Raw genomic sequence first — 18,311 nt, forward strand, 5'->3', positions numbered from 1 at the left:
AAAATACAGAAATTGGACCTGAAATTTCCCGAGTGCCTAAGCAGCTCTAAATTCCTAAAATGCAAGATATAGTCTAATAATCATATTTTATAAATCTGTGTTGGTTTGTCTGAGGCTGATTTTAAAACAATCTAAAAATGCATGGGAAACGGGTGGGTGTGGGAGGTAGAGGCAGCTGGAAGAATGATAAGATTAATGATTTTGTGTTCAAAAAGTCCACGACTTTACACAAAAATGTATTCATCAAAACAGCCTGGCTTGCTTAGAAAGGATCTTGCTTACATTTAACCCTATGATTTCAGCCCTTGCACTTGAAAAGTAGGATCATAGGCTATTAGCATCAAAAGAGGACATTCAAGGTTGTCAATTGGCAACCTACTCCAGTATTCTTGCCTGGAAAATTCCATGGACTGCGGAGCCTGGCAGGCTACAGTCCACCGGGGTCACAGAGAGTCAAATACGACCGAGCAACTAACACTTTCACTTTCAAGGATGTAGATTCATAGAGATGATAGATGAGGTCGTGGTGTAATAATAAGTCCTTAGTTCTTTGGACTCCTAACCAGGTGCTCTCCTGTCTGCATGACCATAGACAGAAAGCAAGAGGTGAACACAGTAGTAAACCAAGATTTATAGAGAAGTTGATTTTTTCCCCCTATATCCAGAGGCTTACTCCTATACCATCTTCACTTTGCAGAGCTTGCTCCCAACCCAGGGAAGTTGTTTTTTATTTTTAGCATTTGTGACCTTTGGAAGTATTTTGGAGGCTGTTAAACAGACAGGGTTCCCAAATATTTTTGCAACAGGCCCATGGCTCTATGGCTCCCCATTCCAACAAAACCCTGTTTCCCAGAAATCTGCCTGTAAAACCCCAATCCACTGTGAATTCCCCACACTAGGCCCTATACTGGAGTGTTGTGGGTTCCCAGGGACAAGTTTATCTTCTTCTCATTTCTTAAGATGTGTTCTGGTAAATTAGATCTCATCTCTATTTTTTTTTCTTTCTTTTCTTTTTCCATTCCATAGAACACCACTATTGTTACTTCTAAATGAAGCTTAAGAGTTGCATTTGATTGCAAAGGATGGAACATTTAAAGTGGTAAAGCTGGAGACGGAAAAAATGAAAATCATATAATCCAATAATGAACCACGACAATGGAGGGGAAACTCTTCCTGGAAGCACTGTTGACGATGAACATCTCCAAATTCCTATGTGCTCAACTCATTAGCAAGAACCACATTTCTTTCTTGGTCAAGCACAGAATCAAACTCTATGTAATTAAAGACCTAAGTGTGCACACAATACTGGATGACATGCAGTTGTTTTCCTCCCTCTACTTGGTAATTTTCCTAGGAAAGGACTTAATTTAGTAGATTTAGGGAGTGATTTGAGCATTGCTGAGCACTCTATGTTTTACTGAGAATGAAGAAAGAATACCCTTTTCATGGACAAATTTGACCCTGGAGCAAACAACTGACATCTATGGGCTTCTCTCAAGTCCTAACACTTACCTCTGGGAGCAGAACTGCCTCCAGAAAAGAACTATTAGTGTGCCTCAGTGGCTCAGGAAAATTTGAGTGGAAATGCTTTCTCTTGAATTAGGATTTAATATTGACAGATGATAATAAAAGGTATTTTTTGTTGAGAAGCTGTTGTATGTTAGACGTGAGTCCATGTGCTTTTAGTTCAGTTTGGTTCAGTTCAGTCGCTCAGTCATGTGCAACTCTTTGCGATCCCATGAATCCCAGCACGCCAGGCCTCCCTGTCCATCACCAACTCCCAGAGTTCACTGAGACGTCCATCGAGTCAGTGATGCCATCCAGCCATCTCATCCTCTGTCATCCCCTTCTCCTCCTGCCCCCAATCCCTCCCAGTATCAGAGTCTTTTCCAATGAGTCAACTCTTCACATGAGGTGGCCAAAGTACTGGAGTTTCAGCTTTAGCATCAGTCCTTCCAAAGAACACCTAGGGCTGATCTCCTTTAGAATGGACTGGTTGGATCTCTTTGCATTCCAAGGGACTCTCAAGAGTCTTCTCCAACACCACAGTTCAAAAGCATCAATTCTTTGGCACTCAGCTTTCTTCACAGTCCAGCTCTCACATCCATACATTACCACTGGAAAAACCATAGCCTTGACTAGACGGACCTTTGTTGGCAAAGTAATATCTCTGCTTTTCAATATGCTATCTAGGTTGGTCATAACTTTCCCTCCAAGGAGTAAGCATCTTTTAATTTCATGGCTACAATCACCATCTGCAGTGATTCTGGAGCCCCAAAAAATAAAGTCTGACACTGTTTCCACTGTTTCCCCATCGATTTCCCATGAAGTGATGGGACCGGATGCCATGATCTTAGTTTTCTGAATGTTGAGCTTTAAGCCAACTTTTTCATGTATTAATTCTTTAAAACTTAAAAAAAACTCATGGGGAAAGGTCATTAGTGTTCCTATTTTCCAGATGAAGAAACTGACCATATTTTCCTCTTTTCTTATATCCAACAGAAGAAATGTTAAAAACAACAACTCTAAATACTACTTCTACTACTATTGCTGCTATGATGAATGTTAATAATGCATCAATTCCTACTTAACTAACTACTAAGCATTATTGAACACCCCAAGCTTAAAATATTGCTAGATATTATTGGTAAAACTAAGAGAAACAAGAAATTACATTCAGATATATCCAAACAGTATAAGGGCATAGCACAGTACCTTGGGAACAAGTGTATGCAGCGAACTTCCTTAAGCAAAATATGATTGCTGCTCGATGCTCTATCTAGAAGAAAAAACAGAGAATAAAAACTGTGGTATTCTTAACTAAATTCTTACCCATTTTGACATATATTTAAGACTAAAATGAATAAATAAAGCTTACGGAATCTCAGAACAAAAGTGGTGCACTTGTATCAAGCATCTTTGTTAATGAAGTTTAAGAAAGATGCTTTTTTTAAAAGAAGCAATAATAAAAACTGAACTTATGTTTTTTTCTTTTTTCTTTTAATTAGAAATTAGTACTGATCTGGGAGTACTGCAAATAAAGCACATATTATGAACACACACACACAGAAATCATTTTCCAGAACTTAAAGATATATTGATAATTCCCTGATTTATATTTTAGATACCATCACTACTTAAATTATATAAAATAGAAAAAATTCATCATGTAAAAGTGATCATTTCCTTGACATGTAAAGATATTTTCTACAAACCAATACAAATAATGTTAAAAAATAACACAATAACAATAAGGCAACCTAATTTAAGTAGGACATATACAATCCAGTAGAAAATGGGCAGAAGACATGAACAGAGATTTCACAATAAAAAAAATACTTCTGCTTATTAATATATGACAAAATGTTCAACTTCAGTTACATCAAGCAATAAGACACCATTTTGGCCCATCCAGTTAAAGTTTGAAAGACAATATCACGGAACAGGTATTTTATTGGAACATATGTTTATTTTATGTGTTAGTCGCTCAGTCATGTCTGACTCTTTGTGACTCCATGGACTGTAGCCCACCAGGTGTCTCTGTCTATGGAATTCTCTGGGCAAGTTGCCATACTGGAGTGGGTTGCCATGCCCTTCTCCAGGGGATCTTCCTGACCTAGATATTGAACCTGGGTCTCCCACATTGCACGCAGATTCTTTACCACCTGAGCCACCTATGATTATTCTCACATTGGCCTTTTCTTATTTTCCATCCAGCAACAATGTTGGCTATGTCTGTACAGAATCCCTAATCCAAGTAGTTGAATCAAGATATTTCAGAGATTGTGTATGAACCATCAGAGAAGAAATGTCTTATACATCTGAATGCCCATGAATAGAAAGGTACAACCAGCAGAGTCATGATGGCACTTATCATTAAGCTCATAGTTTTAAATGCAATATTTCCATAGTAATCTACAGTCTTTGAAAAGAGTTGCCGAGATGAGATTAGCAAAGCTATCCTCTGCTTCTAAACATCAGTTAGGAGGGGAACAAAGAGAGTAGGGGAGGCCATTTAATGAGTTTGATTTTCAATTTGTATAAATTTTAAATTAATCCAAAAAATAAGTGTGCCAACTTAACTCTGAAATTTTTACCAATATTACCTCTTTTAACTTGAATGTAAATTTTTAAGTATAAATAATAATGCCCTTTAGTGACCCATAACTTATCACATTTAATCTCATAATGACTTAGTGTTATTATTATCCAAAATATGCAGATGAAGAAGCTAATGTTTAAAGCTTGAACAGTCTGTCCAAAATGGCATGGCAGAGCTTTGATTCAAACCCAGTCATTCTCTTTCTGAAATACAGATTCTTGAACACTTATTTCATTTATAAACTCTTGCTGTGTCCAGAAAATAATTCTATTGGCCCTCATACTGTAGATCAGGATTCATTTCTACAGAGATAAATTCCCTTTCTTAGACTCTACTGCTCCTTTGGGTAAGACTGGTATTCACTGACGTTTAGAGAGGGCAAAGAGCATCTTCTCTGAGTTTTCCTCACCTCCAATTTCTCCACATGCTTCTCCTGGTTGGACATTCTTCAAAATGTGTTCGTCTCTGCTTCAAGAATGCTAACCAGCCCTAATCGTCAAGCAGAATTCCCTATTATCCAGAATGACTACATCAAGTCTAGTGGTACCATCACAGGTTTGGCCAACACCACAAGGAAGAAGCCAAAGGTCTGCCATCTGTCGTGACCTCTTCACAGACACCTCCTACATGGCCTAAGAATATACAATAAAACTGGTGGGGAAACATTTCAGAGAGATATTTCAGCGCCATCCAGACTGAGCTTACTAATAATTGGAGTTCCCTCAGGAAGAAGCAAATCAGATCCTCTGCCACTAGAGGTGTGCAAGTGCAAGATGAATAAATTTGACAGAAACACAGGATCTCAAAAGTCAATTGAAGGGTTAGACCAGGTACAGAAGTTTTCAACTTTACTTTCCGATTCACAGCTGTGGTCACCACAGGTAATTTGTTACTACAAATGTAGAACAATATCTGCAACTATTTTTTTAATATATAAATTATATCAGTTCATTGATTACAATAAAAACCTACTGGACAGGTATAGAATAGCTAGGGCTTCCCTGGTGGCTCAGATGGTAAAGAATCCACCTGCAAAGCAAGAGAGCCAGGTTCAATCCCTGGGTCAGGAAGATCTCCTGGAGAAGGAAATGATAACTCATGCCAGTATTCTTACCTAAAGAATAAGAGAACTGAAAGAAGATAACTGCACATACCCACAAAGCAAATTATCTTTGTAGTGAGTAAACTCTACTGACCTGCGTCAATGGGAGATTCTTATCCTTGTCTACATTATTCCTTTTGTTGCAAAAGAATGAAAGTTGATAACTATTGAATGCTTGGTCTTTATGATTTCCTCCAAGCCTGAAACATGACGATTCTAAAGGATAGAGAAACAAGAGCACAGAGCAGAAGTGTTCCAGCCTCAGATCTCAACTGGGTTGTTTGAGGGCCCAATTAACTGGTTCCAGTGCTAAGGCTGGAGAAGGCGATGGCACCCCACTCCAGTACTCTTGCCTGGAAAATCCCATAGATGGAGGAGCTTGGTAGGCTGCAGTCCATGGGGTCGTGACGAGTCAGACACGACTGAATGACTTCACTTTCCCTTTTCACTTCATGCATTGGAGAAGGAAATGGCAACCCACTCAAGTGTTCTTGCCTGGAGAATCCCAGGGACGAGGGAGCCTGGTGGGCTGCCGTCTATGGGGTCACGCAGAGTCTGACACGACTGAAGCGACTTAGCAGCAGCAGCAGCAGCAGCAGTGCTAAGGCTAAGTGTCTGTGCCTTAGGGCACTAGAATAGTACAATTACACCTTTGGATCCCTTTGAGTATTGCAAGGGATAAAACAATAGAGTTATTCCACATTTAGAAGAAGTCAGGCCACCTGTGTGAGACTCAAGGCAAGAAATCCAGAGACAGAGAGACAGTATGTGAGTTTTAGCACTAATAGAAAGGGGTAGACTAAGGATCTATCAGAGGAAAGTACCTTAACCAAGAATGAGGTATGTGTATATGTGTGGGGTAGGGAGGGATGGGAGATATAGATGAATTTCAAAAATGAAATGAAAGGCAGTGGATCCAGGATCCTGGGCTCAGGGGCACATGGATTTACCATGGCATCGGGAGCCTGCAGCACAGATGCAGAAGACATTAGTGGTACCAGTGTTTGAGCTGTAAGCATATGCATATCACCCATGGAACTGGGACCTGGGTTTCTGGTGCTCATCAAGGTGACTTAGAGAGTAGTGCAGGATACAGCAATGGTACATGCCCAGAGAATGGCAGGTCAAAGTCCAGACTCAGGCCCCAGGAGCAGGGTGTTGAGCAGCAATACTAAAGCCCTGATGAAGGCATGTTCCAGATCTTAAACTCAAGACCTTCAGGGCAGATAAAGAGTTCCAACTGCATAGCCCTAGTGATGGAAGGTCAAAGCATGACTTGGGATCCAGGAAGTAGGGCACAGCCTAGTGGCAGCTCCAGTTCACTAGGTAGCAAGGCACTGTGGTGCCAGTCAAGGAGAGCAAGGAGAAGCAGCAACTCAGGCTTCTAAGGTTTCACCATAGCAACAGCTCTAGCCCCAGGGAGGAGATGCAGTGGCAGAGACTCTAGGTAGCTCCATCAGTTGAGTTCAGCATCAGTGAAGACTGCAGGAATCCTCAGTAGCAAAGGCTGTAAATGTTCATGAAGGTGACAAGGATTTCTGCAGGTCCTTCTGTTCTCATTTCCCCATAGGATGAAATCCCTCTGAGGGGATCTCTCTTGTCACTGAACTGCTCTAGACTGTGGGTTGGGGTGAAGCAGGTAAAATGCTTCCTATTCCTATGCTGCAATCCTCCATTATCATAATCCCCAAGGTTTCTGCTCTTCTTTATTGTAGTTCTCAGATCTCCCAAAGCTTTTTTTTTTAATCAATCTGCAGTTATCTGTTGTTTTAACTATTTCCATGGAAGAGACAAGTGTTTGAACTTCTTAATCTGTCATCTTGCTGATGTTTCACCTTGTGAAATTTCAAATATGTAAAATTCTGATCGTCAATTATACCACAATAAATAAGAATAATTGCATTGTTTAGCAGAAAAGGTGGCTCAGATGGTAAAGAATCTGCCTGCAATGCAAGAGACCAAGGTTCGACCCCTGGGTCAGAAAGATCACCTGGAGAAGGGAATAGCTACCCATTCCAGTATTCTTGCCTGAAGAATTACATAGACAGAGGGGCCTGGTGGGTTATAGTACATGCAGTCATCAGGAGTCAGACACTACTGAGTGACTAACACTTTCACTTAGACAGAAAAAGTATGATATTAGACTGAAACTTGGATCTAAACAAAGAAATGATGACTGCTAGAAATGGAACAAAGGTAAAATTGAATTCATTTTTATCATTTTTACTAATAATTGCTCTAAAAGATAATTTTTCAAGTAAAAATAGTAGGACTACATTGTGGGTTTATACTATATGTAAATCACAAATGATTTAAGGAATATATTGTTATAAGTTCCTTGTAGAAGGCATGAAATGATGTTATTCGTGTCATTCATGAAATTATTTGAAGCTAGACTCTAAGGAAAGATGTATAGTTTAAACTATCAGGTAGCCACTAAAATTATTTTTAAAAGGTAGTATAACAAATCAATCAACATAGGAGGTAAAATGAAATCATTAAAAGATGCTAAATTAACAGCAGAAAAGGCATTAAAAAGGGAGGGGGGAAAAAAAGAACTGAAGGAAAGAATAGAAAACAGCTAGCAATGATAGATTTTAACCCAGTCATATAAATGATAACATTAAATGTCCATAGTCTAAACACAGCAATTAAAAGATAGAGATTGCCATATTGGATTAAAAAAAATAAGACCCAAATCATTATTTCTACAAAAAAACCTACTTTGAACATAAAGGCCTAAATGGATTAAAAATAAAAGATGGAGAAATACAGTACCACACAAATACTACAAAAAAGAATCTGAAGTAGCTACATTAATAAATTAATCTAAGGAATAAAGTGGAATTATAAACAAGAACAGAAGATTTAACTAACATTTATATAGAATATTCAAAAGAAACAAAATACAATTTTTTTTCAGTTGCAACTGGAACACTCACTAACATAGACCAATTTGGAACCATAAAATAAATCTTAACAAATTAAAGAATAGAAATAATACTACTTATGTTCTCAGATAACAAAACTAAACTAAAAAATCATTAAAAAAAGAAGAATATCTGGAAAATGCTCCAATTTTTGGAAATTAGAAAATACACTTTTAAATAACCCACAGATCAAAGTGGAAGTCTCAAACTTTTAAAATATTTTGAACTATATCAAACTACAAAACATGGGTAGCTAAAGCAGTATTTAAATGGCAATTAATAGCATTTAATGCTTATATAAGAAAAGAAAACCTCAAATTATTAAGCTAAGTCTCCACTTCAAGAAGTTAGAAAAAGAGTAAACTGTATCAAAGTGAGCCAAAGAAGGAAACAAAAATGAGAACAAAACTTATTGAAATTGCAAACAGAAAAATGATAGAGAATATCAGTGAAATAAAAAGTTGATTCTTGGAAAAGATTTTAAAAAATCATAAATCTCTAGCCTTACTAACCAAAAGAAAACCCCAAAATATCAACATCAGGAACAAAAGAGGGATTATCACAATGTAACTTACCAACACTATAATATTAACAAGAGAATACTGCAAAAGAAACCAAAAAAAACTTCCACACCCATAAATTTAAAATGGATCAATTCCTTAAAGTCATAAATTATCAAAATTAACTCAGAAAGAAACACATAACCTGAAAATCCTATACCTATTAAAGAAAATGAATTTATAGTCTAAAACCTTTCAAAAAGCAACTCTTGGCTCAAATTATTGCACTGGCAACTTACCAAACATTTAAGTAAAAATAATATAAATTGTGAACTAATTAGAAAAAGAAAATATTGTTAACTGATGTCAATTCTCTCCCATTTGATTTACAGATTCACTGCAATCCCTATCCAAATCCAAGCAGACTTTTAGGAATTATCTAAAAATGCTATGGTGTTGTTCAACAGTTTAAGATAATTCCTAAGTTATCTAATCCTAAATTTTTAGATAATTTTAGATAATTCCTAAATTATTTAAAATAAATCCTAAATTTAGATAATTCCTAAATTATCTAATCAGCTAAAAATGGTAGGTGATTCTACAATTCTAAAATTTAAGAAGTAAAATAACTAGAACACAAAATATTTTTGAAAAAGATGAATGATGTTGGAGGACTCATATTACCCATTTTGAAGACATAAAGGTATTATAAATCAAGACCATGTAATATTAAAGAAATGATAGATCAATAGGTAGATCGAAGAACAAACAAGAGAGTCCAGGAATAAACACATACATGTAGAATCAAGTGATTACTGACAAAGTCACAAAGGCACTAAAACAGAGTAAGGATAGTAGTTTCAACAATAGTGCTTAAATAAGTGGATATCCATATGCCAAAAGTGCTTTGACCTATTCCTCACACCTTACACAAAAATTAAATAAAATGGGTCATGCCCACAAAAACAATAAAGCTATAAAACTCTTTTAGAAAACATAGGAAAAAATACAGGTGACCTTTGGTTAGGCAAAAGTTTTCAGATATGGCAAGAAAAGCATGATCCATAAAAGAGAAAAATAAGTTTGACTGAATTAAAATTAAAAATGTTTGCTTTGTGACAGAAACTATCAAAAGAATGAAAAGACAAGACACAGACTAGGTTTGTCTGAAAATCAGGTTACAGACAAAGGACATGCACCCAGAATATGTAAAGAACTTTTAAAACTCAATAAAAAGCAAACAAGCTAACTTAAAATATGAGCAATAGATCTGAGCAGACACTTCAACAAAGGAGATATATAGATGATACACATGTTCAAAGATGCCCCACGTTACTAATCATAAAGGAAGTACAACTTAAAGCCCACAATGAGATATCACTATGTCTCTATTAGAATGGGTAAAACTAAAGAAAAATAACAACTGCAATAGAAACACCAAGTTCAGGCAATGATATTCAGCAACTAAAACTCATACATTGTGATGGGAATGTAAGACAGGAGTTATTCTGGAAACACTTTGGAGGTTTCTTATAAAGTTAAACAAAACTACCATACTTTATGCAAATGTAAAAATAATAAACAAACCAGAATGTGGTGAAAAAGAAGGAACACAACCTGTGGCAAACAAATTTAACTGAACTACAAATGAATCACATAACCACAGTGAAGATGTTGGATAAGAATGTACCTAGCCTACATATTTCTGAAAAAAACGTTTTCAGAGGATACTATTGGGCTAAGAACAGAAAGAACTATATACAAATAGTACATTCTAGCTGATAAATTTGTTTTTTACAGGAATATGGGATAGGAATTCTGAAAAACTATTAATATATTTGAGTAAAATGTTGAACGAATAAGCGTATTGTGTTCCTAATAAGGGTCAAGTTTTTTTTACTGTCAGAGGAAGTAGCTAAAAACAAGGGAGGAAGAAGACTATGGTGCTGAAGTGAGGGGTATCAACATGAAATAGATATAGATCACTAATTCATGAATTAGTCATGAATTAGTCAGTACATATACATATATTTCCTATATCTAGCCACTGAAAGTGCCTAGAAACAGTAGTAGCAGAGACTTTAGTAGCAATAACCACAATTAACAATCAGAACTTCATGTCTATAATTACTTTCTCCAATAAAAGGAACTAGCTTCTGGACAAATGGTAGTTTTCCAGGCTGGGGCACTGAGCATATGTACCATGAGTCTGGTGCATCTTCTGGTGCCAGGACGTAAGAAAATCTTGGGGAAAAAAAAAGGACAGAAAAAAGACAGCATACGGAAATGACAGGCAGCCAATATGGAAATGCTGCCAATGGCCCAAATTTGAGCAATCAAGCAACAAAATAAAGAGCCATAATATTGAATTATAATCCAAAGAGCAAAAAAGTCCACAAGTTAATACTGAATAAGTGAAGTGACAATTCCTCCTTACAGAAGAATTCCAAGAATGCACATAAAAAGAATCAAAGAAACAGTATCATTATTAGACTATCATATTATAGCAAGAATTGCTGCCGGTGAACTCCACTAAAGGATGCTTAAGTTGGTGAGAGAAAGATTAGGCAGAAACAGAGTACATACACAATCCCAAATTATCTTCTCAAAAATAATTAGTCATTTTAAACAGGAAAATTGAACTTTTCGTGGAAAGTCTAGGAGGCCAGCCAGGTGCTGGATGTTAGACAAGTGGTCAAGGTTAAGGAACATTTGTCAACACCACGTACCCCTTAACATGTGCCCGGAGAAGGGCATAGCACCTCTGTTGCGTTCTTCCCAATATATAACTGTAGCATAACCAAGAGAAAACAACAGACAAATTTAAATTGCACAACATTCTACAAAATAATTAGCAAGTACTCTTCAAATGTGTCAAGGTCATGAAAGACTAGGAAAGACAGAGGAACTGTCACAGATTAGAAATGACTAAGGAAGCATAAAATGCAAACATAAAACTAAATATAATCCTGGGACCGAAATGGGACATTAGTGGAAAAATTAGTGAAATCCAATTAAGTTCTTTAGTTTAATAACATTGTACTAAAATTAATTTGTTAGTTACATAAGCTGTTAGCATAAGTGTATACTGTATGAAGCCTATAGGTATTTTTTTTTTTTTTTTGCAGCTCTTCTGCAAGTCTAAAATCATTTCAAAATACAAATAATTTTACAAAAGTAAACAACAGCTTATATAGTTACCCCACTGATTTATTGCATTTGAAAGCTAAGTCCTTGTTCTCTTCTAGGTAACTAGTATAGTATCCTCCTTCCTAAAAGCTTGTCATTTAAAGAAGAAAAATAAACAGTTGCCTCATATAACAATTATGTCCTATTCATTCTCTCTCCCTCTTGCTTGTCAGGATTTCACCCTTGTTCATGAATCCACTGGCTTCTCATAAGGATAAAAAAAATCAAGGGAGAAAGAAATCACTAAGATGGTGAGAAAAATGAAGAGTATTTTCTTGGCTGGAAAAATTCCAAGCTGGGCAGAGCCCTATTTTTAATATTTGTTGGTTTTTGTTCATTTGTGTATATATGTATGGATGTATGGTAACCTGGGCCTGTGGGGACCCATGAATCTCTGATTAAATATTGCTTGTTTTCTGTGCTTTTGGACCTGCTCAAATATCTGTGATTGATGCACGGCTACACTTGGACCTTTTTCAAATTCCAATTCATTTTAACAGCTTCCTTGTGCCAAGGGAGGAAGATGTGAGGGAATAATGGAGATAACCTCACACAGTTTCCTCAATGGGTTTCAAGAACAGCCCCAGCCAGAGCTTCCAAATGGAGAAGGCAGGCCAAGGCATGTGGAGCTCCATGGAATCAAGTGATTTGGGAGCTGTAGGGGCCTGTATCAGGTCACCTTCCTTCCTAAAGGGCTTGCCTTACTCTATAAAGTGTTCTCCTTGAACAATATCTCAGCATCAACATCCCATCAATTAAATTTAGAGAAAGAGTGTATCAGGAGGTAAAGCAAAAGGTGCTTTTTATCGTCAGGCGGTCTTACAAAATGGAACTTGGCAGTGACCTGGAAGGACACGAGTCTGACACTGTTTCCTTGGCTACAGAAGGGGGAGAGATGCCTGCCCTCCTCTACCTCTTAGACTTGTTGTGAGGATGAAATGGAATAACTGAAATGAAAATGGCAGGAAAAAAAATTACATACCAGTGTTTTCGTGGACATGTTAAGATTTTTTGATTTTCCAATCTCATTGCCCTCAGGATAAAATAAATACTCTCTGAAGGTGATTTAACAAAGCCCTTCATAACCAATGTCAACCCATCTCTTATCTCTGGACACCCTTCTCTTCACATCCCTTATCCAGGCACACTGGATAGCATTCTATTCTCTTTCACAAATTCTTGCCTCTGCACAGGCTCTTCCTTTTTGGAATAGTTTCCCCTGTTCTTATCCATTCCTGATCCCCTTCAACTGAGTGATTCCTGCTTAAGTATTTAAGTTTCAACTTAAATACTTCTTCCAGAAAGCCATTGCCCAAACCCTAGTTTCCTCTCAAACACCCATGTATAGCCCCCGACTCTTTGCTACCCCATGAATCGCAGCATGCCAGGCCTCCCTGTCCATCACCAACTCCCAGAGTTCACTCAAACTCATGTCCATCAAGTCGGTGATGCCATCCAGCCATCTCATCCTCTGTCATTCCCTTCTCCACCTGCCCCCAATCCCTCGCAGAATCAGGGTCTTTTCCAACGAGTCAACTCTTCTCATGAGGTGGCCAAAGTATTGGAGTTTCAGCTTTAGCATCATTCCTTCCAATGAACACCCAGGACTGATCTCCTTTAGAATGGACTGGTACTAGGTCTTAAATTTCCAGAATGGAAGAATCTGCCTTTTTAACCATCATGTATATCCCTGGCTCCCAACAGGGTCTGCCAAACAGTGGCTTCTCAATAAATGCTTGTTGAATGAATAAGTAACTGACAGATGAATGGATGGATGCTTTCAGTACAAGTGTCTTGCTATGAGCCCCATTTGGGGGACTGAGAAGTGGGGAAAGTATTTCAAAGAATAGACTGGTGGAACAATTAGTGAATATGCAAGAGAAAACTGTTAGTTGCATTAGTTATTTTAAACAAGGAAGACTCAGACTTAAATCCTGGATGGCAGCTGCTGCTGTTTATTATTGTTTTTGTCATTATTATTATTGCAATATAATATCAAAGCAGCTTACATTTATGTATCCTACCTGAATGTTCAGCAATTTGCTAAATGCTTTGTATGTACTAGCACTGCTTATCTCCCCCCAAACTTTATAAAATAAATACTGATTTTATCCCTGTTTAGAGATAAGAAAATAAATCAGGGACTGGGTCGCTTGTCCAAAGTCACACCTGTGCTAAAGAGCAGAGTCACCACTAATACCTAAGGCTTCAGGCTTCTGGAACCTAAATTGTTAGAAACTGCATTCTGCTTCTTCACCAAATCCCACTCCTGCCTCCCCTGCTGGACAACTAAACTCCAAGGTCTTCCAGCTCTGGGCTGCTGCTGCTGCTGCTAAGTCGCTTCAGTCATGTCCGACTCTGTGCGACCCCATAGACAGCAGCCCACCAGGCTCCCCTGTCCCTGGGATTCTCCAGGCAAGAACACTGGAGTGGATTGCCATTTCCTTCTCCAATGCATGAAAGTGAAAAGTGAAAGTGAAATCGCTCAGTCGTGTCCGACTCTTCGCAACTCCATGGACTGCAGCCTACCAGGCTTCTTCGTCCATGGGATTTTCCAGGCAAGAGTACTGGAGTGGGGTGCCATCGCCTTCTCCATCTCAGCTCCCTAGAGAGCAGGAAAACTTGTTTAAATTCGATCCTGGCTGAATTCTCAAGCTTTTCTCTATCATCGTCTAACTCACTAATAAGGCTACCCTATCAAATAAATATTTCTGATCACAGTTTCTCTCCACCCAAAGCCAGGACAACTATTCCTCCCATGTATCCCTATCTGAACTCCTGAGTTTATGCTTTAATATAATTATGTAGCTCCCACTCCCCCACAGATCCTATTTTTTCTTCATTTGCTTCCAATAAAGAGACATTATTTGGTTGGGAGCTTTCCAGGGTAACATGAATCCATCTTTTGAAACTAGTCCCTGCGTGTGGAAAATTGAAAGACGCTTTGGTGTTTGTTTAGCAAGAAAGTCAGTCTGTGAAACTGCACTGCTATTATTTTTCATTCTGTTAAGCCATATTAAGCAGGTTTAATTTCTAAAGATCTATTTTCTCACCACCAGCACCCATTTTAAATGGACAAGTCAGTTTCTACTTTTAAACCAGCTGCCTGCAAATATGCCATTGAGTATTGACACAGACACTTAACCAAATTAGTCACCCTGCCCTTCTCCAGCAAAACCGGTGTTGCCTTTAATATAAGAAGTCTTTGACTTATCAGAACCCTGCTTATCATAAAATTAAGTATACACACATCTCAGAACCCCAAACCCATCATATAAATAAAAAGGCACACTCCCTCAGTCCATAAACATCCGTTCCCTTAAGAAAGAGATATCCGACACCCCCAGTGCATGAATCAGAGAGATTTTTGATTATCCTAGCACTCCTAATATGTTTCTTTATTCTTTGCATCAACAAATACTGTAACTGGGGATGTTTACCGTGTCAGCACATGATAGCTTCAGTAATAATCTCAGCTACAGACCAAGATACTTCTGTTTCTTCACACCCCAGGTAAGATTTTGAATCTTGGGGGAAAGCTAAAAACAGCTGGTGTCTGGTTATTCATTTGTGTTCTTTATCTTTGAATAAAGAAAAGGAAGATACACTGCAAAGATATGACTTATTTAAATAAGAGAATTTACTTCTGTATTGAAAAAAAAATCGCAAAGTAAGATGCCACATCAAACACTGAGACACATGATGATTATTACAGGAGTAAATGATAATTGAGTGAGGAGGCAGAACAAAAAGATCCAGAAATTTACCCACCTCAACTGAATTTTTATCATTAAAAACTAAACGCGCTTGCAGAATGAGTCCTTTAGTATAAACACACAGTTAATTAATTAAAAGTATAATAAACAATAGTAACAGTTCAGGGACCCAAGAGTATATACTTCACCCAATCAAATAAGTAGATTCTAGGTCATAAGAGGAGATTCTAAGATACAGAAAAAAATAACCTAAAGTCTGAAGCTGAGAAACTCTCTAACATTATTTTGAGTTCTCTGGCACTAGCTAGAGGACAGGATTTCTGTCTTTTTCATTAAATTATACAAGTGCCTACCATAGGATCTTAATATGCAAGAGCTTTTTGCTCACATGCTCATGAGGATGATCTACATGGTTTAAGCAAAGAGCTTTGGTTTGACTTTTTCCTCCTATTATAATCCATCCTACCCAAGAATTCAAATATGCAAACAATTATTGTGTACCTACTAAGGGCAAATGACAGTGTTGGATATACACAAAAAGACCCCAGGCACCTTAAAGTAATAAAACTGTCCTCCACTCCTTATGTTAACTGAAGACATATTATCAGCAGAAAAAGCAGCACAGTTATCAAATCCACCCTGTGTAAATATAGTCAGGAAAAACATCTTTTTCTTTTTTCCATCATGCCTAATCATCTTTAACACTACTGTTTAAGGGTTTGCTCCTATTCGTGGAGACTTACAGACTGAGAGAGATACAAAGCATAGTCCCAGACTTTGAGGACTGTCTAATACCCCAACTCTGAACCTCTTCAAATATCTAGCCAAGGGCAATGCAAATGATGTAATGTTGAATAATAAAAATGGAAGGAGCAATGGAATAATTAAAAAGGGAAAAATGTAGAGAAGACTGGCAACATTCACCAAGAGATAAAGAACACTTTCTAGAAAACTGGTCAGATATCGTATCATAAAGTTAAAAACAATAGTGAAGCAACCATGCCTATGAAGGAGTATTATAAAGCAGAGATACAGAGTCTCAAATAATGGATGGTGAGATGAAAAACACAGGTGATAAAAAATGGCAGAACTCACTAAGAAATACAAAAACAATTTAAATCCAAATCATCCAATATTGAATGAACATATGAGATAATAGACACTGTTGAAAATTCAGTAAGACAAATAGTAGACAGCAATTTAAAAAGGCAAAAAATACGGAATAAAGAGTTTAAAAGGATCAATGACTAAAAGATATACATAGAAGATGCAGCAATCATGTAATTGGAGTCTGTGCTAAATAAAACAAAAAATAATGGATCAAAACACATAATGGAAAATACAATTTAAGAAATAATTTATTTTTAAAAAGAAGATTTGAATTTGCCCACTGAAAGATGACACCATGTTCTAAGAAAAAAAAATTGATATAGGAAGGTAAATAGTAATTGTATCTGGGAAACTCTTGAATTTTAAAGACAAATAAAGAATCCTCTGGAGTCAATAAAAAAGATTAAGTCACTCATAAGATGAAGGAAAATGATCCCAGATTTTTCCACTTCAATATTCAGCAGCAGGAGACATTGAGCAATACCAGCAAAATATAACTGTATGTTTATATGTATAAAATGTAAACCTTACCTCAAAAGGAATTGTAAAAAAATATTAAGCTCTAGTTAATAATATGCATGCTGAAGTATTTGAGGGACAGGCTATCTGATGTCTACTAATTTTTAATGGATCAAAAAATGAGATGGATTGAAGAATGGATGGAGTGATGGATGGATGGATAGGTATGTGATAAAGCAAATACAGCAAAATATTATTTGCTTTATTCTACATGTTATAATGCAATATACTAATAATTTTCTTGCCCAAATTGTCTTTAATTTTGGAGATTCTGGAGCTTCTTCAAGTTGTCTTCAGTGTTCTTTTGAACATATCCCTGTCATTTAAAAAATATTTCTTTATTTCTGCAGCTGGAATATTTTCCAGGTTCATCTGCTACTTCCCTGGAATCCACAGTTTTTTTTTAAAGGAACCCTGATTTCTGCTATTGGAAAATGACCTATAGAAACCATAACCTGAGTGCCAGGGTGTTCATTGCTACTGGAGTGTCTAGCCCCTCTCTGTGGACACAGCTAGGAAGCATACACATGTATACCAACTCCTGCATACACACACACATCTATATTTATTTCTATATCTATTTGTATTCGTTAAAAACTAAGAGTTCATTTTGCTATCTCTTATTCTAATCTAACACCACAGAGCCCATTCTAGTCTCTCCTTTCCTTTATCTGTAACTTGTTTCTCTGAAAGTTAAGAACCTTGCTTTTATTATCTATAATAGATATATTGATTTGTTTAATTCTAATATATACATGGTTTCAGCATTGTTCACCATAGCCCCATAAACTCAAATTCAGTAGCTAGGGCAATTTTTGTGTATAAATGTTTTTGTCTTTACTAAGGGTACAGTCAAAATACTGTTTTAAGGTTTGCTTAGGTTAGTTTTTTCTTCTCTATCTCCTTCAGTGCAGTTACTTTATTCACCTGTAGTTGGGTTCATTCATGATTTTTATATTCTATTTTGGATTGCACTCATATCCTGGTGGATATTAATTATTTTCCAGTATGTGAACTTTGTCATGGTTCTAAGCGTGAGCTCTATACAAACACATAGATGTGGAGTAGTGTGCCTCCCATTCATTCCTCCCACTCTGTTCTCATCACTTCATTATTTCCATTCCATTACCACCCTGCAACTAA

General features: G+C 37.0%; 1 long non-coding RNA gene across 1 annotated transcript in view; it reads right to left on the minus strand.

The window, feature by feature from the left end:
- The window catches only part of LOC113895090, a 134,846-nt gene that overhangs the window by 35,579 nt on the left and 80,956 nt on the right, over positions 1 to 18,311 (minus strand). Inside the window, exon 2 of the long non-coding RNA XR_003511754.1 lies at positions 2,716 to 2,779. This is a non-coding gene — a long non-coding RNA (uncharacterized LOC113895090). The remainder of the gene's footprint in view (positions 1 to 2,715; positions 2,780 to 18,311) is intronic.

Source organism: Bos indicus x Bos taurus, chromosome 7 (genome assembly GCF_003369695.1).
Source record: "Bos indicus x Bos taurus breed Angus x Brahman F1 hybrid chromosome 7, Bos_hybrid_MaternalHap_v2.0, whole genome shotgun sequence".
NCBI lineage: Eukaryota > Metazoa > Chordata > Mammalia > Artiodactyla > Bovidae > Bos > Bos indicus x Bos taurus.